The sequence below is a fragment of the Acomys minous genome (genome assembly GCF_964271855.1).
Source record: "Acomys minous genome assembly, chromosome: 12".
Lineage (NCBI taxonomy): Eukaryota > Metazoa > Chordata > Mammalia > Rodentia > Muridae > Acomys > Acomys minous.
In genome coordinates, this window is record NC_140493.1 from 67,293,553 (window position 1) to 67,316,734 (window position 23,182).

The following is a 23,182-nucleotide window of genomic DNA, read 5'->3' on the forward strand; positions in this document are numbered from 1 at the left end:
CGCCATCTCATTAGGGACATGTCAGCTGTGGCTTGGCAGCGGCTGAATGCTACACCGTGAAATCCAGAACTCTACCTGCATAGGCTGGATGGGAGGGAGGAAGGGAGGTAAGGAGGGAGGGAGAGAGGGAAGGAGGGAGGGAGGGAGGAATGGAGGGAGGGAGGGAGGGAGGGAGGGAGGGAGGAAGGCCCATGCAACCCCTGACTCTGAGTTACTGCTGCATCCTCTCCCTGCCCTGCATTATCCCAGCCCACAGCAAGACACAGACTACATCACACTTAGTGCCCTCTGCTCACTCATCGTCCTAGCAAAAGAAAGCAGTTCTTACTTGAAATTCAAACTGGAAGCTTCCAGGGATGGCCTCCTGTGCTCCTCCGACCTACAGGCATACACACCTCAACAGTGCTGAGCAAGCAATTCTTGACTAGCTCATCCCTTCCTCCTGGGGAAAGGAATTAACCAGAAGCTGTGTTTTCCAGGAGCCCACTGCCCTCCAACACCAATGAGTGACCACAGCTTTCCGCCAAGTTCTTTCTGCGTCTCCAACCTCCCGTGCTCTTCCTGGATCTCTCTCTGGACTAGAGGGTGATCGAGGAGGAAAGGCAAACGACTATTTACCCACCTATCAGAGCATCAGAGACAAGCGTGGCAAGGCCGCAGCCACAGGGCAGCCACCTGGTTTGTATGCCAACTGCCCTACAGCCAGCAGGAACAAGGCCGATGAATGCCCTCAGCTCAAAACCCAGCACTGAAGCGAAACATCTTTATCCTGCTCTGAGCTACAGATGGGATGGATAAGGAAGAGTCATAAAAATGTGTTTGTTTTTGGAGATTTACAGAACCCGGGAGAGAAGAGGAGGAGAAAATGAGAACAAAGGACAGGAAGGAGAGAATTGTGGGCAGGGTGGAAAGAGCAGGGAAAGACAGAAGATTCGGGAAGCCGTCCATAGGTCACCAGACCCACCCAGAGGCCATTTTCCCCATCCCCTGGCCCTCCCCATGTACCCCTCTAAGAGTCGAGGAACCTTGAAATAAGGACAGAATGGAGGTTAGACAGTGGCAGGGAGTCCGCCGAACACACACACAAGAGCCTGGTTCACACCTGGTGCCATGAAGAGGAGGAGAAAGGGACGGGGGAGCTGGATGTTCTTCCAGAGGACATGGGTTCTATTCTCATCAACCACTCAGAGGCTCACAACCATCTGCAGCTCCTGTTCCCAGGGATGCACCGTCCTCAGATGGCCTACTTGGCCACCAGGCACGCACGCGGACACACACACACACACACGATACACAGATGTATGCACAGACAAAACACTTATACACATAAAATAAAGTGATGTTTTTTCTTTACCAGATAAGAAAGAGGGAGTAGTCTTTATAGCTTTTGTCTATCCAGGTCCAAGGTCACCCTGCCGTCCTCTGCATTAGGTTGACAAAGAGTGCTCCTGAGTCCTCTCCTCTGACACCAAGGACACTACTGAAAACAGCCCTGGGAGGTGCGCACAGGCTAGACCAAAGAACATCAAAGTCCACATTCCTTCTCCTTAGGTATCTAGCATTTGTTCTATGGATTAAAGCAGCCACTATGTGCCAGCACTGGACTAAGCTCTGGGGACATGACATAAATAGGTCACTCTGGAGCGTCTGCTTCCCTCACGATGGGCCTATGACATCACTTCATCCTCATCTCCCTCCTAGACTGTCCCCACCTCTCTACCTAGTACCACGCTCACATCAGCATCTCTCACCTGGACAATAGCAGCCATATCCTAACTTGTGCCCTGACCTAATCCACTCTCCAGGAAGAAAAGACACAATGATCCTTCCTAAAGGAAAAGCTGATGGCCCCCTATAGGGTGGCCATAACTCCAAACAAACAAACTAGCAAACAAAAACAGACAGTAACAAACATTGGCAAGGGCATGCAGATGAACAGGGACACATACCAGGTTGAGGGAGTATGAAATGGGGCATCCTCCTTGGAAACCAGTTTGGCAGCTCCTCCAAAATTAAAGATAGAGTTACCACGTGACCTGGTAGTTCCACGCCAAAAGAATCGAAAACAGGTGTTCAAACAAAAAAACGTGCACATGAACTGTAAACAGTGGCTTAAGATGTGGGAACAGCCCACATGTGCACGCATGGGTGGATGAATAAACAACCTGTGGTACAGCCACACAGCAGGCTTTTATTCAGCCTTTAACCGGATATAAAGTAGCAATACAGGTCATGGCATGGCCAACCGCGAAAATGTTATGCTAAGTGAAAGAAGCCAGCCACAGAAGACCGCGAATCCTATGATTGCATTTACTACAAGATGCCAGGATTAGGCAAAGCCACTGAGTCGGGAAGCAGAGAGGTGACCGTCGGGGGAGGGAGGCAGGAGGGAGGAGGCATGGGGTGCCTGGCAGCAGGGAGAACTCATGTTTGAACGATGAGCTCTGATGAGGCCATAGTCATGAAACATCTAGGATAAACTTAACGCCACAGCAGCATTCATCAATGCACGTCTGAAATGGTACATTGTATGTGGTGCAAATCTTACTGGGATGGAGAAGGAACTCGTGCCTGGCATCCCAGCACTCGAGAAGCAGTGAGAGGAAGGTCCTGAGTCCAAGGCCTACCTGGGTCACATGTTGGATTCAAGGCTAACCCAAGCTGTGTAGCCAGATCCCATCTCAAAGACCAAAGGCAGAGAAGTAAAAGGGAAGTGGATTGTCTCCCTCCAACGGCCTCCTCCACCCTTAGGATTCAACTCAATGCTGACACGCTCAGTGCCCGCCATCCCGCTTCAGCCTCCACCCCTCCCGCCTGCTCTCCTCTCATAGGCAGGCTGGGCGACAGGTTCCCGCAGCTGGCCATCCTCACGCTCACATCAGTGCATAGCACAAGCCTCTCCTCTTCCCACAGCCACCGTTCCGCCTGTGTCCTGCTCATCCCTGGATTGCTAACTCAATGCCCCTTCCCTGGGACGTCACCCAGGGGCGTCTATTCTGGGTCCTGATGTCCTCTGTTGCTGCTGTCCCCTCCCTTGTAATGACCAGTGCAGTGCCTGTCTTCCGAGTCGGACAGGAGTACCAGGCATGGAGCCGTCTACCCCACTCCCTCTGGGTCCTCCCCACACATTAGCTCCCAGAGTGTCAAGCTAAGGAGAGGGACCAGGGTGGAGCAGAATCCTTCATTGTTAGAAGGGCTTAGAGACCAGGCCTAACCAGGTGTAGAGGCAGGGAAGGGAAGGAGTGAGCCAGGCCAGTGCATGGCCAACTGTGCCTGGTCAGCAGAGATAGCTAATAACCCTGTGTGCGTGCGTGCGTGCGTGCGTGCGTGCGTGCGTGCGTGCGTGCGTGCGTGCGTGCGTGCGTGTGTGTGTGTTTGTGTCTATCTGTCTGTCTGTCTCTCACACACACACACACGTGCACTAAAAATAAATATAAAATATAAAACAGCCATAGCATAAACCATCTTAGCCATTTTAAAATATACTCAGTGCCATAAAGAGTGCTGGGGTCCAGTTGCCTGACTTTTCTGGCCTCAGCGGGAGAGGATGCACTTAGTCCTGCTATGACTTGATGTGACAGGGTGGGTTAGTACCTGTGGGGAGACCTCCCCTTCTGTGAGGATAAGGAGAGGGGGGAATGGAAGGAAGGAGTGTGAGGGTGGAAGTGGGAGGAGAGGATCAGGCTGTAAGGTGAATTAATTAATTAATTAAAAAAAAATAAGGATGCTGGGGCAGAGTCCTAATGGAAAGATTTACAAAACACTCCCATACCTAGGGCTCAGGGAACATCAAAGAAGAGGGGTGGAAAGGCAGTAAAAAGCCAGAGTAACGGGAAGTTTACTGTGGAATTGTGTCTCCTGGAAAACCCAAAAGCTACATCCATAAAGTCTCACCAATATGGCTGCCTAAACATGACCCGAACAAGGAGAACACCGAGAGACATGCTGACATGGAAGCGGGGACGCTCTCAAGGCCTCAGCCCCTCCACAAAGAACTACAGGCAGCTGAGGCCTGCTGAGAGCAGGACAGTCTTCCCCAGGAGAGAGCACACCCACTGTGAGCGGTCAGTCCTGACAACATTGCATACAAGTAACATTACATAGGCTGAGCAGGTTATATTTAGGAATGAGTATATACATATATGTATGCATATATTATATATTTTCATATATTATATATACATATATATACAATAACAAAATTTTAAAAAGAGGCCATGGATTTAAAAGACAGCAAGGAGGGGCATGTGGGAGGGAAGATGCAGGAAAGGGATGGGAGAGATGATGTAACTATATTATAATCTTAAAATAAAAATAAATGCTTAAATGTTAAATGTGTATACTTTTTAAAATGTTCGTGGTGTTGCACAGATAAGCATCCCTACTGTCTAATTCCAGAACTGCCTCCCCATCATCCTAGAAGACAGCTGCTCTGTTGACACATGAATAGCTAATATACTGTGTGGTTCAAACTCCAAAAACTATTAGAAAATCTACCTTGTCTTATGGTTTTTATTGTATGCATGTGTGTCCGTGTGTCATGTGCATGCCTACTACCCCTGAAAGCCAAAAGGTGTCATAAGCCCTGGAACTGGACTTATGGGCAGTTGCAGCCACCGCATGGGTGCTGGGAACAGAGCCCGGGTTCTCTGGGAGGCCAGCCAGTGCCCTTAACCACTGAGCCATCTCCCTAAGCCCCTACTCTGTCTTATCTTTGTTCCAATCTATCCAGTTCCTAGCTGGCCCTTCCGAAATGATTTTCACACACCCATCTGGTTTCTTTATGCAAGTTCTATAGAGAGAAACCCCTCTGTGGTTGTGGGGTTGTTTCTGGTTCCTCATCACCCCACCTGCTGAAGGTGGAGACACTCAAGACCCATCTACAGAATGTTACTGTTCGTCCACCTAACCTACTCTACATCCTCTCCTGATGACTCCCGATGCCTAAAGCAATGACAATGCTTTAAAAAAAAAAAAAAAGGTGCCACACTGTCTCATTTAGAGAGGGGTGGAGAGAAAAAAAAAGGTCTGCACATGTTCAGTGTAAGAACAACTTCTTTTCAAATAGCTGCTATCAAGTTTGGCGAAGTCCTGAGGACAGACCCTGAGTGTGCAGCGGGCCAGCTGTACAAGCCAGCACACACAGAGGACAGACCCTGAGTGTGCAGCGGGCCAGCCCTACAACCCAGCACACACAGAGGACAGACCCTGAGTGTGCAGCGGGCCAGCTGTACAAGCCAGCACACACAGAGGACAGGCCCTGAGTGTGCAGCGGGCCAGCCCTACAAGCCAGCACACACAGAGGACAGACCCTGAGTGTGCAGCGGGCCAGCCCTACAACCCAGCACACACAGAGGACAGGCCCTGAGTGTGCAGCGGGCCAGCCCTACAAGCCAGAACACACAGAGGACAGGCCCTGAGTGTGCAGCGGGCCAGCCCTACAAGCCAGCACACACAGAGGACAGACCCTGAGTGTGCAGCGGGCCAGCCGTACAAGCCAACACACACAGAGGACAGGCCCTGAGTGTGCAGCGGGCCAGCCGTACAAGCCAGCACACACAGAGGACAGACCCTGAGTGTGCAGCGGGCCAGCTGTACAAGCCAGCACACACAGAGGACAGGCCCTGAGTGTGCAGCGGGCCAGCTGTACAAGCCAGCACACACAGAGCCTTGTTTCCCCAATCTTTTTTTTCCACACAAAAGCACCCATCTGCTGCACTCTATTCTGCACCTCACTTTCACTATGTAAAGGTGTTTGGGAACCTTCAGATCATCACCCAAACCGCCTCTCCATTCTTGAAGTGCAGGGGTCGGTCTACGGCATGCATGTGGAAAAAAAACAAAAAACCAAAAACCAATGTGACCAGTTCCCTCTGTAAGGGCACTTGGCAGCTTGCAGTATTCTGCCGCCTCAAATAATACTCAGAAAATACCAATGAGCTGGTATGCCACCCCGAAGTCTAAGAAACTCCCAAGGGAATTCACTGTGTCCAACAGAATACACATGTTTTCACCTTCTGGGGTGTGTGTGTGTGTGTGTGTGTGTGTGTGTGTGTGTGTGTGTGTGTGTGTGTGTGTGTGTGTTGAAGGTTGACACTGGGATTTGAACCCACACAGTAGACAAGCACTTTACCTCTCAGCTATATCTCCCAGCACAGGATATGTATGTGCAATGGTGACTGGCGTTGCAGAATTATCTGCTTATGGAACTGTATGAACTCCCAACACGTTCGTGAAAAAGTGAAGGCCAGGTGCCTGCACAGCATACACAGCAAGAGACAGACACACACACACACACACACACACACACACACACACACACACACACACACAGACCCAGTAACAAAGCAGCTTTTAATCTGTAGGTTTGAGCCTGCACAATTCATTTTCCATCAAACCTTTAACCTAAATGCCAGCACTTGGATGGTGAGAGCAGGAGGATCACAAGTTCAAATCCAGCCTCTGGCTACAAAATTAATTTTTTTAAAAAACAGAATCTGCCTAAAGGAAGGAAAGAAGGGAGGGAGGGAGGGAATCCCCAGCTCTTCTCCCACTAAAAGGAGTGTGTGTGTGTGTGTGTGTGTGTGTTTGCAGTTCACATGTAGGTAGAGGCCAGAGGGCAGCCTCGTGTGTATGTGTGTGTGTGTGTGTGTGTGTGTGTGTGTGTATGTGTGTGTGTGTTTGCAGTTCACATGCAGGCAGAGGTCAGAGGACACCCTCATGTGTATGTGTGTGTGTGTGTCTGTGTGTGCATGCTTGTGTGTGTGTGTGTGTGTGTGTGTGTGTTTGCAGTTCACATGTAGGTAGAGGCCAGAGGGCAGCCTCGTGTGTGTGTGTGTGTGTGTGTGTGTGTGTGTGTTTGCAGTTCACATGTAGGTAGAGGCCAGAGGGCAGCCTCGTGTGTGTGTGTGTGTGTGTGTGTGTGTGTGTGTGTTTGCAGTTCACATGCAGGTAGAGGCCAGAGGGCAGCCTCGTGTGTGTGTGTGTGTGTGTGTGTGTGTGTGTGTGTGTGTGTGTGTGCAGTTCACAAGCAGGTAGAAGTCAGAGGGCAGCCTCAGCTATCATCCTCTGGCACTACCCACATCCTTTGAGACCGGTTCTCTCGCTGCACTGCAGCTCATCAGTTAGGCTGGACTGGCTGGCCAGAGAGCTCCCAGGATCCTCCTGTGTCTGCCCCACAGCGCTGAGACCACCATCATGCACCACCACGCCTGGCTTTTTATGCCAGTTCTGAGAAGTGAACTCAAGACCCCAAGCTGTTGAGCCATCCCCTATGTCCCTCTGAGAGGCCTCTCACCACCACATGAGCCACCCCTGGCCCTCAGAACAAGCGCCCTCCCCATGACGGCTCCAAGATAAACATGGAATCTCGCCCAGTCACAATTCCCTCCTTAGAGTGTGCCTACCTCATTCGTCTCTCCAGGCCTACAGGAAGCTCAAATGTTTTGCCCACAGTAAACTACAACGGTGGACCCAGTATCAGAGAGACAGATGACCCAGGGGGAGAAAGCCAATCCAGAGACAGACACCATGTCAAGAGATGGAGAGGGGCGATGCGGATGACCCTGCAGCCAGCTGTTCCCAAAGCGGGGGTCCTTCCCCCCCGCCCCCCGTGGAAATGCCTGCCAGCAACCTGCTCTGTTGGGCTAACTAGGCTTTCTGGCTCTCCAGAGGCCTGATTAGTGTACATTGCACAGAAAGGGGGATCCCAATGTGGTTTTAATTGGAGAAACCAGTAAAGATGCAGACGTGGCTCTGGAGGCCGGGGGAGCAGAAGGAAAAGGAGAATGTGGTGTAGACAAACAGTGGCTGCCCCGAGTCTGCCCCCCAGGCTGGGTTACACATGGTGTAGACAAACAGTGGCTGGCCTGAGTCTGCCCCCCAACAGGGGAGTGGATGACACAGAGCTCGCTCCACTCTCAGCCAGGGCCCTGTGACCCTGTGATCAAAAGCACTCTCAGCCAGGGGCTAAAAGAACTGCATACAGTCTAAACTAAATGCAGGCTTTCCTGGGTGATGGACAACTGGATCCCATAATGCATTAGCAAAAGAGGATGAGAAGGACTGCCCAGGCTTAGAGCTGAGCATCCAGCCAACGCACAAGGCGGGCACATGTGTGACAGCCTCCGTGCTCAAGAAAAGGAGTCCCAGAAGCGAGCATACTGCAGGAGACCAGGGACCCCAAGGTGACAGCCAAAGGACTCTAAGTCTAGGAGAGATGAGCAACTGAGCTTCCAGCCAGACATGTAAGGCTGAACCAAGATCTAGACCAACTAACCCACCCAGCCAGGAGACAGAGCCACTGCCAACAGCACGTCAACATCCTCAGGCCGCCCCCTCCTCTGTTCTCAGCCAAGCAGCTCTCCTCCCAGAACCAGGAATGGCCACAAAACCCTGAGTCCTGAAGCCAGAGGCATCCATCTTATCCCTCTAGCCAGAGGTCAAAGGTGGGGATGTGGCCCTACTGAGCCCCATCTGAACTGTCCCAGGGACTTCCGCTGATGCTGAGAAAACAGGCTGTTCTTTCCATGTAAATGCAGACTATAGGTCTCCAGCCTGTGGGTGAAGCCAAGCCAGGAAGGACAGTTTAGGGATGGGGAGGGAGAGCTGACACCCAAGGACAGGATTTGAGCCTGGATCCAACCATGCCTGAACCATCCCATCCCCTTTAGCTTGCCAGATAAGGGTGGAAGGGGAATTCTTTTTCTTTACATTAATTAGAACTCACAACCAAAAGATTATTATTTTCATCTTTTTAAGATTTTTGTTTTTGGTTGTTGTTTTGTTGGTTTTGTTATTGTTGTTTTGTTTTGTTTTGTTTTGTTTTGTTTAAGACATGTTCTCTCCAGGCTGGAGAGATGGCTCAGCAGTTAAGAGCACTTACTGCTCTTCCAGAGGTCCTGAGTTCAATTTCCAGCAACCACATGATGGCTCACAACCATCTATAATATGATCTGGTGCTCTCTTCTGTCCTACAGGGGTACAAGCAGGCAGAGCACTATATACACAATAAATAAATAAATCTTTTAAAAAAAGGCATGTTCTCTCTATTGTGGCCCTGACTGTTGTGGAACTCACTATGTAGACCAAGCTGGCCTTGAATCCACAGACATCCTCCTGCCTCTCCCTCCCAAGTACTGGGATTAAAGGCGTGTGCCACTATACCAAGATTTTTTTTTAATGTATCAGTGCTTCACCTGCATGTATGTACATGCACCACATGTATGCCTGGTGTCCAAGGAGGCCAGAAAGGGTGTTGGATCCCCAGGAGCTGGGCTACAGACAGTTGTGACTGCCATGTGGGTGCTGGGGACCATAACCCAGGTGCTCTACAACAGTGGCAACTACTCCTAACCACTGAGTCGTCTCTCTAGCCCCAAGATTGCAGATTAACTCAGACAAATTACCAATCAGGAGTGGGTATGGTAGCTCATACCTATAATGCCAGCACTAGGGGGTCTGAAGCAGGGCAGTTGTCACAAGCATGAGGCCAGACTAAGCTGTAGAGTGTGACCCTGTCCCAATAGTCCAGACAAAAAAAAGCAATCAGAAGTGGAGTTCCCTGGGGGTGAACCCCTACCACCCCTCTAAGGCACAGACCATCTGGCCGCCGCCTAATGGAACTGCAGTGAGACAAGCAATACAGGACAGAGCTTTAGGTGCCACACTGCCCGACCCTGCTCTGGAATGCCACAAGGCTTGTAAGCTGGGGGGGAGGGGGGTGGGGGGGGTGCAGAGCAGGCAAGCCTACCCCTGCCTAACCTGGCCTTCTTTCCCTGACACTCAACACCAGCCTGGCATGCCCTCAGGCCACCCTGACAACCTCATTTCCACTGCTCCCCAGGTGAAATCCACACTACAGTCAAGCCCGCTCTGATGTTCGCCCTGCGCCTTACCCCATCCCCACTCCGTTGTTGGCACTCTCTAGCTAGAATGCACGTCTGCTCTTATCTCTCCTGTGAAAACCCTGTGCAGTCATGGGCCATCGGGCCGACAGCTGCATGCTGTCTTTCTTGGGGGGCTACCCCTGAGCTCTGACTTCCAAGATATCACTTCAGAACCCACACTTTTTGCCTTGGGTTCTCCGAGACAGAGCAGGTCTTTCTTGCCTTGAGTCAGGAGGAGGGTCTTGTCCCCCTGAGCCTGTCACATGGTCCCTAACACACACCTGCACTAATAGGGAAGAGAGCAAGAGTTGGGTGTTTTAGAGCATGCCCACTTCCGCAACCGGCTGCAACTTGTATTTAAGGGAGGAAACCGACAGAACCAGTGGTGCAGTGATGGCTAGAGGCACTTTCCAGAAGTGAGGTGTGGGACAGCAGGAGTGACATGGACCCAGATGCCTCTGTTCCCCCTCGATTTCCCCACAGCCTGCATCCAGCCTCCACAGGGCCATGCCCCTGGGACACCTCGGTTATCAGTCTTTGCCTTTCCCGGAATGCTCTCGGGTCTACTTTCCAGACAGCATGTTTCAGTTGCCTTTTGATTTACAGTTTCTGCCCCTTGGATCTTGGGTTAACTATCTTATTAAAATATATGACCTATTAAAATACAGAGCATGTGCGTAACCGTGGCTGCAGCCAGGCCCAGCAATTCCTGTCTAATTAGTGAGGACAGCTGCCTGGCAGCCAGGATGCCTTTTGGCTTTTCTGAGGCCCAGCATGACACACCCTTCCCCAACTTGATGCTCCCTCACCCCTCAGCTTAGGCCAAGAATTCCGATGAAGCCCGGCTGCTGCAGACACCTGGCCTGTCCCTTCCATATATATGTGTGTGCATGGGTGTGTGCATGGGTGTGTGCATGGGTGTGTGTATGAGTGTGTGCATGGGTGTGTGCATGGGTGTGTGCATGAGTATGTGCATGGGTGTGTGCATGAGTGTGTGCATGGGTGTGTGCATGGGTGTGTGCATGGGTGTGTGCATGAGTGTGTGCATGAGTATGTGCATGGGTGTGTGCATGGGTGTGTGCATGGGTGTGTGCATGAGTATGTGCATGGGTGTGTGCATGAGTGTGTGCATGGGTATGTGCATGGGTGTGTGCATGGGTGTGTGCATGGGTGTGTGCATGAGTGTGTATGTGTGTGTGCAGGAGTGTGTTTGTGTGTGCGCGCACGCGTGTGTGTAGTATGCTCAGGGCCACAGGTTTTATGCTTCGAGTTTTGTTATGAGCCTGGTCCCTTCCCCTAAAGTCCCCCTCCTCAGTACAGAAAAACACGTGCAGCAAGCTAAGTACTTCAGCCAGGGTCACCGCATTCTGAGTAGGAGGAGAAAAGAGGAGTTAGGCATCAGACGGTCCCAGTGCTGCTACACAAGCTGGGTGACAGGAGGCACTATGGAAAACAGACTTGATGAAAAGAATTGACATACAGGGAACAAGATCAAGTGAGGCCCAGGCACGACCCCAGTGCGTGGCCAGAGCAGATGCCATCTGTACTCCCAGACTAGTGCATGCCCAGAGTGGGGTTCCATGCATGCTCCCCAACTAGTGCATGCCCAGAGTGGGGCTCCACACATGCTCCCCAACTACTACATGCCCAGAGTGGGGCTCCACCTATGCTCCCCAACTACTACATGCCCAGAGTGGGGCTCCACACATGCGCCCCATCTAGCGCATGCCCCGAGTGGGGCTCAGTCCACACTCTGACCCCCACCAGCTACCTACATTTTTTTTCTTAAGTTTATGTAATACAACGTACACAGCCTGCCAGCACTCCTGTCACTCTCTGGGAGGGTCATTCCAGGGGCGCGGAAAGAGGAACCTCCAAGGACAGGCTCAGGGCACCATTCAGCCACCAGCTCCTGCAGGGAGCCCAGAGGCTGCAGGTCTCCTTGGTCTCGTCACGGCACGCTAAGCCAAGGGCGCCAACAGGCATGCAAGGCTAGGCTAGAACCCTCAGGCTTGAGGCTTGAAGAGTCGCTCTGAGAGCTCCCCGCACTAGGCCTCGCGCCTCGCACACTCCACATCCCACGCATCAAGGCTGAGGCAGATAGCACTGCGGGCAGGTGTAGACGTGTGGGGAGGTTCCTTGAACAGGTGGCCAGCGTTTTCAGGGAAGGCCCCAGCTACACTGCCAGAGCTACTGGTTTCTCCAGAGAAGGCTGAAAAGCAAGAGTTACAACATGGAATCTACAGTCTTAGAAAATAAACTTAAAGGAAGAAAAATAAAGACAGGAAAACCTCCGCAGCTTGAAGGCTAGCCTGGTCTACATACAAGTTCCAGAGCAGCCAGAGCTACACAGTGAGACCCTGCCTCAAAAATTAAAATTATAAATTTTTTAATTTTACTAATTTATTCATATTACATCTCAATGGTTATCCCATCCCTTGTATCCTCCCATTCCTCCCTCCCTCCCATTTTCCCCTTACTCATTTCCCCTATGACTGTGACTGAGGGGGACTTCCTCCCCCTTTATATGCTCATAGGGTAAAATTTTAAAAATTTTTTAAAGCTTTTTAACCACAGCAGCCACCTTCCAGTAACTCACCAAAATGACAAAAGGGAAAGAGGAGGGGACTCACTATGTGTTCTCTAGGCCTTTTAGGAAACACGGGTTCTTCCTTTGGCTACATACATGCAAATCACCAGAAAGGGTGATGCTGTAGGCATCAAGGGAATGGGCCCTGTTCAAAAGGAATGTCCCTTAAGTATTATCACGGCAAAACCGGAAGAGTCCTCAACGTCACCCAGCAGGCTGTGGGCATCATTGTGAACAAGCAGGTGAAGGGCAAGATTCTCGTCAAGAGCATCAGTGTGCACATTGAGCCCATCAGGCACTGTAAGAGGACATCTTCCTGAAGCATGGTGAAGAAGAAGGACCAGAAGAAGAGCATCAATGTACACATTGAGCACATCAGGCACTCTAAGAGCGGGGACATGTCCTGAAGCGTGGTGAAGGAGAAGGACCAGAAGAAGAAGGAAGCCAAGGAGAAGGACACTTGGGTTCAGCTGATGCCCCAGCCTGCACTACCCAGAGCAGCACACTGTGTGAGGGCTGACAGGAAGGAGCCTGAGCCGCTGGAGCCTGTTCTGTATACGAATTCATGGTCTGATACACAAAAAGAAATAAAGAGCCTGGATTGTTTAAAAAAAAAAAAAAGATGGTGGAGAGATGGCTCAGTGGTCAAAAGCAAAGGCCGCTCTTCTAGCAGATCTGAGTTTGGTTTCCAGTACCCACAGGGCAGCTAGGTACCAATCATCTGTAACTCCAGTTCTGGGGAATCCAATGCCCTCTTCTAGGCTCTATGGGCGCCAGCAATGTGCGTGACACACAGACATGCATGCCGGCAAAACACTCATACACATAAAATAAAATAAATAAATATCAAAAAAAAAAGGAAAAAATGAAAAGATGACTTAACATGGACTCTAGAGGACGGCAGTGACACCCCGAGGACTCTGGGTCTGCATCATCCACTCTGTATCTCAGAATCCACCACCACGGTGTGTAAGGATCGGAGGACTCTACAGGCGCCACTTTCTGACCTCTGTCTCAGAGTGCAAGCTCCTAAGTGGCAGGGAGGGCACTGCTGTCACAGCGAAAGACAGGGGACCCCTGCTGCCACTCCCACTATACTCTGTGATGGCCGATCCGTTGATGAGCCAAGGATAAGGGCTGATGAACCAGCATGGCCTCATGGAGCTGGACAGTGTGGTTTACCACCGAGAGTACTCGCCTGTGACCTCGGAAGCCACCAGCGTGCCCCAAGTCTACTTTACGGTATTCTGTATGGTTAGCACCAATCTTTACGGTAAAGAAACAGAACAAGGCAAAGGCAGGGAAAGAGACAAGGGAAGGCGACTCTCACCAAACAGCCTGACCCTTCCCCCCACCGAAACGTAGGCTAACCCCAAGGCTCAGCCGAACCAGCTATCTCAGGTCACTCATGAGGCCACCAGGGTGTCCCCAGAGAGGTCCCCGCAGCTCCTGGAGGGCTCCAGGCAGGACTTGGCTAATGCTCCAGCCTTCATGAAGCAACGTGTTCACAGCCGATAAGCTTAAAAGCAAGTGACAATTTTTCAATGCACCCTTGCTCCAAGGGCAGTGAATAATCACAGCACTGGCTCCAGGTTCTCACTGACTACGTCTGGAAGAGGAGAAGGTCAAACCAAGTTCACTCAGGCCTGGAAACCAGTCTCTGTTCCCCAGCACCATCTCCTTGAGAGAAGGCCCAGGGCTCCCCTCTCTCAAACCTCAGTGTTCAGCTGGGCACAGAGACAAGCAACTGTACTTCTGGTTTTTGTGGGACAGGGGGCAGAGGGAGTAAGAGTTCAGGCTAGCCTGGGGCTATACAGAAAGTTTTAAGCAAGCCTGAGCTAAAAGGAAACAACATGATTTTAGTGGGGAGGGTGGATCTGTATCTCTGCCCTGGGTGGTGTCTACACAGGTCAGTGTGTATGTTTTAGCGAGTGGGGGGGGATCTATATTTTTGATCTGGGTAGTGTCTACACAGGTCAGTGTGTATGTTTTAGCGGGGGGGGGGGTGTCTATATTTTTTAATCTGGGTGGCGTCTACACAGGTCAGTGTGTATGTTTTAGCAAGTGTGGGGGGGATCTATATTTTTGATCTGGGTAGTGTCTACACAGGTCAGTGTGTATGTTTTAGCAGGGTGGGAGGGATCTATATTTTTGATCAGGTGGCGTCTACACAGGTCAGTGCGTATGTTGAGCTCTTGGCTCTCTCCTTGGGGCGAGCACCCTTATCCTGTACACACTGCACCTCCATACAGTAATGACAGAAGCCACAGCATGCCCTGAGAGCTTAGATCAAGCCAGGCCCTGCTAAGGCGCTCATCCTGAGTGCTGAACCCTTGCTAAGGCTTGAGTTTTCAAATGTCCCCTGGGAATTAGCGAGATGGCTCAGGACCCACGAAGTGGCTCACAACCACCAGTAACTCCAGTTCCAGGAGACCTGACACCCTCTCCTGACGCCACAGGCATTTGTCACACATGTTACACACATGCACACATGTTGAAGAAACACACACACACATAAGGTAAAAATAAATAAATCTTTTTTTTTTAATGTCCCCGGTGTTAAGGCTCATATGTTTGTTAAGAGTTTAATTGCCAGGGGCTGGAGAGATGGCTCAGAGGTTAAGAGCACTGTCTGCTCTTCCAGAGGTCCTGAGTTCAATTCTCAGCCAACACATGGTGGCTCACAACCATCTGTAATGAGATCTGGTGCCCTCTTCTGGACTGCAGGCACGCATGGGGGCAGAATACTGTATAAGTAATAAATAAGGGACTGGAGAGATGGCTCAGTGGCTAAGAGCACTGCCTGCTCTTCCAAAGGACCCGGGTTCGAATCCCAGCACCCACATGGCAGCTCACAACTGTCTGTAAATCCAAGATCTGACACCCCCATACCAATGTACACAAAATTTAAAAAATTAAATAAATATTTTAAAAAGTAATAAATAAATCTTTTTTTAAAAAAAGAGTCTGATGGCCAACTGATGGACTCCTGAGGGGGTTAGTGGAACAAGAGAATTCTGACATCAGGGATGGATACGTCTGCTGATGAGTTCGTAGCTGAACAGACCTAGGGGGGTGGGGCATCGTTGGAGGACGTAGGCCATTGAAGGCGTGCCTTTGGAAAGGGAATCGTGTCCCTGGACCCTTCCTCTTCATCTGCCTGCTTCCCATTACCACGATCTGATGAACAACCTTACTCCATTCTGTACCCCCTCCACCATCACCCCTGATGCCGTCCCTCCCCAACCCTACTGCACCCCCTGTGCCTCGTCACAGGTCCGTAACACTGGAGGCGGCTGACCACCGGCTGAAACTGAAATTGGGGATTCGAATGCACCTTGAAGTTGCTTCTCTCGTGCTTTTCGTCACAACAGCAACAAACCTGACTGACATGCTCGCTCGTGCAATAGTTGAGTCAAGAGCACAGCCGCACAGAATGTGGGAATAGACAGACCCTTGTAATCCCAGGGCTGGGCGGAGAGGCTGAAGGCATTCAATCCTGATTGCCAGGCTATACGGCAAGACTTTGTTTGTTCTCAAAGCAAATGACGAGAAAAAAAAAATAGTACACAGCTCTCAAACTAAGTTAAAACTCCTAATCCTCCACTTCTGGCCGTGTTTACCACTGTTCTTGGCCCCAAGTCTCCATTCCTCACCTAAAGAACAGAGGAAACAGCAAATAAGTGACAGGGCTAAGGGGGTAGAGTTATAGCCTGGCTGGTATCAATCAGGGGCCCTGGGCTTAGTCCGCAGCAGTCCCACTGCAAACTAAAATAGAAAATAAAATAAAAACTAGCAGAATTCATAAAGATGTTCAGGTAAGCCCTTAGCTAGGGACTAGGAAATGGTAAGCTACAAAATGTATTGGTTTGGGGCTGGTGGAGGTGGCTCAGCGGATAAAGCCCTTGCCTTGCAAGCATAGGGACCAGAGTTCGGATCCCCAGAACCCATGTCAAAGACGCCGACAAGCATCACTGACTTCAGGCCCACACCTACACACATGTGTACACACACTACGCATATAAATAAATGATTTTTTAAAAAATGAAAACAAGGGCCAGAGGAAAGGTTCATCAGGTAAAGGTGTGTGCCGCGGAGAGTGACGACCTGCCTAGGATACTGAACAGTCACAATGTAGGAGGGGAGAACCAATGCCGCCAGAGTTGACCTCTGACCTCCACGGGAACACCATGGCATGTGCAAGAAAAGCACAAACATACACACAAAAAGATACATGTAAAAATAAATAAAAGATATGCTGGTTTGTTACAAGCACATATTCTGCCCTCCACAGTCCTGGGGCGCTTATTTGTAGTCCATTTCAGTCTGTAAGAACCTATCCCCAAATCTCAGACATTTTCACATCACCTCCCCAATTTACCCCAAATTCCAATACCCACCTGAAAATGACTTTTCTATACCATTTTTCTTTAAATTGACTTGCAATTTTTGACTTAAATAAGTTTGCTTTTTTAAAATGTTATGTAACCGCCATGCATGGAAAGCCAGCGTAGCTTGCCAGAATTCATTTTTCAAAATAGCTATTAAAATAAAAAAGCACTTGTCCACCTGAAAACATCTTGCCTACCTCAGTTGCTTTTTATGGACTGGGTAGGCAAAAACCTTGTTTTGTAGGGGGCGAGGCTGTGGATGGAGAGAGACCTCATCTCAAAATGACGTAGGGTCTTCCCGGGCCCTTGGGCCGCTCTAGCGTGCTCAGAAGGGGTTTTTGTTGGTTGAACCGAGCAGGCCTGGCAAGCCCTGTATTTGGCAACACCACGGAAGGCAGCCATCTGTGCGCCATGCGGACTCCAACGAGATAAAACTGTGTTTAGAGAGAAAGATGTATTAGCTAATGGCAATTGTTCACTAATTCAGACGCCCACTGGCCCCTCGGCCGTAATGAAGAGTCTGCCTTTGCCTCTCCTGCAGCAGCTCGGGCATGGGAGACCTCGGAATCCAGGGCCAAGAACAGCCCAGATGCCCTGCCCAGCCTGGGGACAGTCAGGCCTGAGCCCAGCTCCTCATGCCTGTGGGTCTCCACATCATGTACAGACAGGAAAAGGGTGAAAAGAATTTTGAGAAGATGAGCAAAGCCATCCTTCGCCTTCCTCCTTGAGATCTCACAGATTGACCCTGAGATGAGAAAAGGGCACCTTGAGACCTGCCTCAGAAACGGGATGCAATGTTGCTCTGTTGTGGGCCCAGGCTGTGAGCACATTTTACCTGGGTGAGTATCCCTCTGCCCATTCAACAAGTATCCCATGGAGCATCTCCTATTCTGGACAACAGAGACTCAGACACGACCCAGGCAGAGCCACTGGCCTCCGTTTACATCCTAAAAGAAGTAACAGTTCATACACTTCTTATTGCATGAAGCATACATGAAGAAATAAGTAAGCATAATAAGTGTATAAAATGCATTTTTCGGGCTGGGGAGTTGGCTCAGTGGTTAAGAGCACCGTCTGCTCTTCCAAAGGTCCCGGTTTCAATTCCCAGCACCCACACGGCAGCTCACAACTGTCTGTAACTCCAAGATCTGACACCTTCACATCAATGCACATAAATTAAAATTAAATAAAAACATTTTTTACAAAAATAAACATTAAAAATGCATTTTTCAAAAGTCAGTAAAGCAAGGGTGTCTGAAGTGAGCGGCTGAGACTGCCTGGTCATGGGATCTTTTGGGGGAGATGGTGCAGGAGTCCAGTGGAGGAAGTAACAGCCAATTTAGGAACAAACAGCAGGTGCAAAGGACCCGGGGCAAGAACAAGCAGGCCTGTTTCAGGGGCGGAAGGGCGGACTGTCATGGGGTGCGGTGGAAGGTCGTAAAGCTGTGGTTGGCGTTCCTCTGAGACAGAGTGAGGAACCCAGGGAACACAGGGCCCTTCTCTATTTGATTCCTTCAAACTCTCAGATAAGAGCGAGAAGCACGAACACAAAATAGGACAGAAACTCCCAAGCCTGTGGTGGTGGTGGTGGTGCACACACCTAATCTCAAGACCCAAGGGCCTGAGGCAGGAGGATTAAGTGTTCAGGTCACCCTGGACTACACAGTGAAGTTCTGTCTCAAAACTAAACAGTAGGTCAAGAGAAATCAAATCAACTCGTTCATGCCTTGGGTTCTGTCCATTAAACTACCAGGGCCTGACTTTCAAATGCTCGGAGAAATTAGTCACGGGACCTTGGTTAGAAGGAGATCTTTGCTCTTGAAAGCAAGGACAGCTACCCAAGCAGGTGGCATTCAGACAACAGGTGGGAAGACCCCAGCCACCTCCCAGGATGAGACCAAGCTTCCATGGATCCGGGCTGGGAATATGGGTCTCAGCCCTGTGGCTCTCCCAGCTCTGGAACCCCAAGGCTGAGAGGCCTGGGCTCCAGGACACCAAAGAGGCTCAGACTTTGCATGAGCCAGCTAGTTCAGAGGGCTGTCTCCAAATCAAGTCTCCTCCTGAACATCAGGTCCAAAGTCCGGGAACAGAGCAACCCACGGCTGCTAGTTCACCAGCATAGACACCAGGTACCTGCAGCGGTACAATCAGGCAAACACAGCAAGGAAACGAAGGAGCCAAGCTGAACCCTGACAGAGCCTGCAGGCTAGATCTACAAGATAACTTGCAGGCGATATAGCGAGTGGAAGAGCATGGTAAACAATGCCGAGAGTCACTGACCACAAGGCCTTGCCCATGGGAAAGGCTGCAAGCAGACAATCCAAGCTAAGGTTATGGCTCCATGCTGGAGCGCTTGCTTAGTGTAAGCAAGACCCTGGGAGAGGGAAAAAAAAAGGCAAAGGAGGCAGAGAGGGCTTGTTCCTTCAATACATAAGTTGCAATGAAAGGAGAAGGGGCTGGAGAGGTGACTCAGTGGTTAAGAGCACTGTCTGCTCTTCCAAAGGACCCAGGTTCAATTCCCAGCACCCACATGGCAGCTCACAACTGTCTGTAACTCCAGTTCCAGGGATCCTGACATCTTTATACCAATGCAAATAGAATAAAATTAAGTAAGTAATTTTTAAAAAAAGAAAGAAAGAAAGGAAAAGAAATTAGAGGAGACCCTGTGGGTTGGGAAGTACACCCATCACACTTGATTGTCCAAATCTTGACTGGGAAAACCTTTTATGACAACAGAGGAACCAGAATGGCTGCTGGATGGATCGTGGAATCACACTGTTGGGCTGGGAAGACCGCTCGGTGGTTCACAGTGCATGCAGCCTCAGCACCACCTCATCTGGCCGCTCCACCCCAGCTCCAGGCCAAGGAGCCCTCTTCCTGCCTCCGTGGGTACTCACAAATGCACACGCACATACCACACACAGACACACGTGCACATGTACAAATGAAAATAAGTATTTTTGTTTTAAAAAGAACTCACTGTTAATTTGGAAAGGTATGATAATTTCTTAAGGATACATATATTTAAAACACAAACATACAAAAATGCAAATGAGACTCCAATAAACTCATTGGTTCACCAAAAAGAAAAAGAAAAGAAAAAATGCAAATGAAAGGATGAAGTGATGGGGGGCGGGTGGGGCTAGAGAGATGGCTCAGCAGTTAAGAGCACTGTCTGTTCTTCCAGAGGTCCTGAGTTCAATTCCCAGCAACCACAAGGTGGCTCACAACATCTATAATGAGATCTGATGCACACTGTATACATAATAAATAAATCTTAAAAAAAAAAAAGATGTTACAACTTTAAAAAAAAAAAAGGATGAAGTGATCTACTGTCTTGCACTTGCTTAAACATCATCCTGGTCGGGTAGCTGGGTGGACAGCCAGTGAGACAAGACCGACCATCATTTGATGACAGCCGGAAGCCATGCACTTCTCTATACTTTCGTGAACTCCTGAAAGTCCTTCGAGGTGGAATGTGGCTCAATGACAGAGCACCTGCCTAGCCCACACAAGGCTATAGGCTCAATCATAGGTCACTTAACATGCCCAAAATGTTGTTTGTTTTTTAGTAAAACCCAAGAGAAAGCAGGCTTTTTCTACCAACCCATGCAGAAATATGCCTGTATGCTGTCCTCCACAGAGACCCCTCCCTCTCAGAAGGCTCTCAGCTCCGCACCACCGCCTGCCAGGAAGCATTTGCTAAACAATGAGAGAATCCATGTTCTCCTCCTTGGAGAATCTTCTTTTCTACCAAAGTGGCACTGTCCCCCACAGAGACGTCTTCCTCTCCACTGACTTTTTCGCAATACTCGGGGCTGTGTGTCCCCCACACGTACGTGTACACACACACACACACACACACACACACACACACACACACTAAGCAAGTGTTGCACCACTGAACTGCATCTTCAGTCCACGTCTTGAAATAGGGCCTGCCTAAATTATCCAGGCTGGTCTCGAACTCACTCTGTAACCCAGGAAGGCTCTAAACTTTGGATTCTTCTGCCTCAGCTTCCTGAGTAGCTGGGGATCACAGGCCTGTGGAACAAGACCCAGCGAAGAAGTGCTCTGGGCCTCGCCCCCATCCACCTGAGGTAGAAGAAAGCAGGCTCTTCTCCATCAATCAACCCATGGTAAAGGACTCCCTGATGCTGTGGTTTCAAGCTTCGCCATCTGAGATGCCAGACCCAAGCTCCTCTTCAAGTACAGCACTGACTGAGTTGGAAGGAACCTTGCAGAGTACCAAAAGCGAACAGAGGCCCCCAGGCTGTTCCAAACTCTGCAAGAGATCTGTTAAGACTGATAAATCAGGCTGGTGAGATAGTTCAGAGGACAAATTCCACCTGCCTCACGCCTGAGGGCCTGAGTTCAGTCCCCAAAGGCCACATAGTAGGAGAGAAATAAGCCCAGCAAGTTGTCCTCTGAACTCTGTACGTTCTTCATAGCATGCATGCACACTCGCGCACACACGCACGCACACACAGTAAGTAGAGATGATAATTTGTTAAGACTAATGAGCCCCAAGCTCATTTCTAAAATGGGTAAACTGAGGCAGGGGCCTTGAGCACAACTCTTAGGACTGACCGAGAGACTCTAGAAGAATCTCTTTGCCCCTGGCTTATGGGATACCTGTCCCAAGGCCATACTCCCTGGGACATCCATCAGCCCCTGAGTGTGTAACATTCCCAAGCAGCATAGAAAAGGAACAGTGACAAGGCCCACTAAACATCCCTGCCGGCCACATGTGACCATTCAGCCCTGAAGGCAAAGAGCCCAGAGTGTTCTCCACATACGCCTGTCAATTAGAGGTGCTGAGAAGATCGATGGACGGATCAAGCCTTCTGGAAGGATGGGGAGGGGCCTGAGTCTGAGCTGACCCCATGATGAGAAGGGATGGGAGGAAGAACTCAGCAAATTTAACAGCCAGCATGGGGGAAGTTCGGGGAAGGCTTAGCAAGACCTGGCAGCTGCCACCTGCCCCCGGACTCCCCGCGGCCAGCAGGCATCCACAGAGAGAGGGTCAATAGTGTGCGCCACACTGATTCCAGACACTTAAAGATACAGAAACTCCAGAGTAAAGCAGGGGAAGAAACAAAAGCCACTTCACACTAAGATAAAGCCACTCCTCTCTGTGAGGAGGCTAAGTGCATGGCCGAAGGCTGTAACAACCGAAGCGTCAGATGACGATGCTAAGGGTGAAGGGGACCACCACTGTCTGCCTGGCTGACGGACAAGGGCTGAGAGCATCCAGAAAGGGCACATTGCCATGAGGTATCCTTGCCCCAGCCCACCCCTCCCTGGCCCCTGTCTGCTACCTTACCATATGCCCCCAACCCATGCCCATCTCTCTGCCTCCTTTGCCTGTGCACAATGCGCCTTGACCGCTCCTGGTAAGGTTGTCACCACCATGCCTCTTTCCTTAGTCATCAAGGACACAGGGCCAGTGAAAGACAGGAGCCATTCTAACCACACCCCCACTGTATAGCACTTGAGCCCAAGCATGCCCTTTGTGTGCATTAAGAATGTGAAGCCCATAATGAGATCTGACGCCCTCTTCTGGCCTGCAGGTGTACATGCAGGTAGAGCACTGGATGCATGATAAATAAATAAATTAAAAAAAAAAAAAAAAGAATGTGAAGCCCACAGGGACGGTGGTGGCACACGCCTTTAATCCCAGCACTCGGGAGGCAGAGGCGGGAGGATCTCTGTGAGGCCAGCCTGATCTACAGAGTGAGTCCAGGACAGCCAAGGCTACACAGAGAAACCCTGATTCAAAACAAAACAGGAAAAGCAAACAGACCATGAAGCCCCAAGGGGTTGAGATCTGTACCATCGCCTCATAGTCAATAAATGAGTCAAAGCTCAAGTTCTATGTTGTACCAGGGGCTTTCCACCCCACCATATATCCTGCCTTTGGTCAGGAGCTGGTTGGATACCCCTGCCTTCTGCCGCCTATCCCGGTACTCAGGATGGAACCTACAGCTTTACTCATGCTAGGGAAGTGCTCTACTACTGAGCCATATTCCCAGCCCTGCCTCTTCTTGAAGACAAAGGTTTACTAAGTTGCCCAGGCTTGTCCTGAATTCACTCTGCAGCTCAGATAGGTCTTGAACTTATGATGCTCTGGTCTCAGCCTCCTGAGTCAGTGGGATCAAAGGCCTTGTCTGCCAAGCCCAGCTAAGTCTGCCTTTCTATGGAGCACAGTTTCCTTTTCTTTCCCCAAAGTAGGACCTGAGGCTAGCCACTCATCCATTCTTCGACTGCCAGAGGCTGGCCCACTGGTGCCTCCTCTACAGTTTATGTGGAAA

General features: G+C 50.2%; 1 protein-coding gene across 10 annotated transcripts in view; it reads right to left on the minus strand.

Moving 5' to 3' along the window:
• Positions 1-23,182, minus strand: part of RAP1GAP2 (RAP1 GTPase activating protein 2) — a 238,502-nt gene that overhangs the window by 119,162 nt on the left and 96,158 nt on the right. Inside the window, exon 1 of one of the 10 annotated variants that reach the window (XM_084802777.1) lies at positions 17,066-17,302. The exons of the other annotated variants lie outside the window; for them this stretch is intronic. The gene's annotated coding sequence lies outside the window, so the exon portion shown is untranslated. Of the gene's footprint in view, positions 1-17,065; positions 17,303-23,182 lie in introns of those variants that run through there. 10 annotated transcript variants of the gene reach the window in all.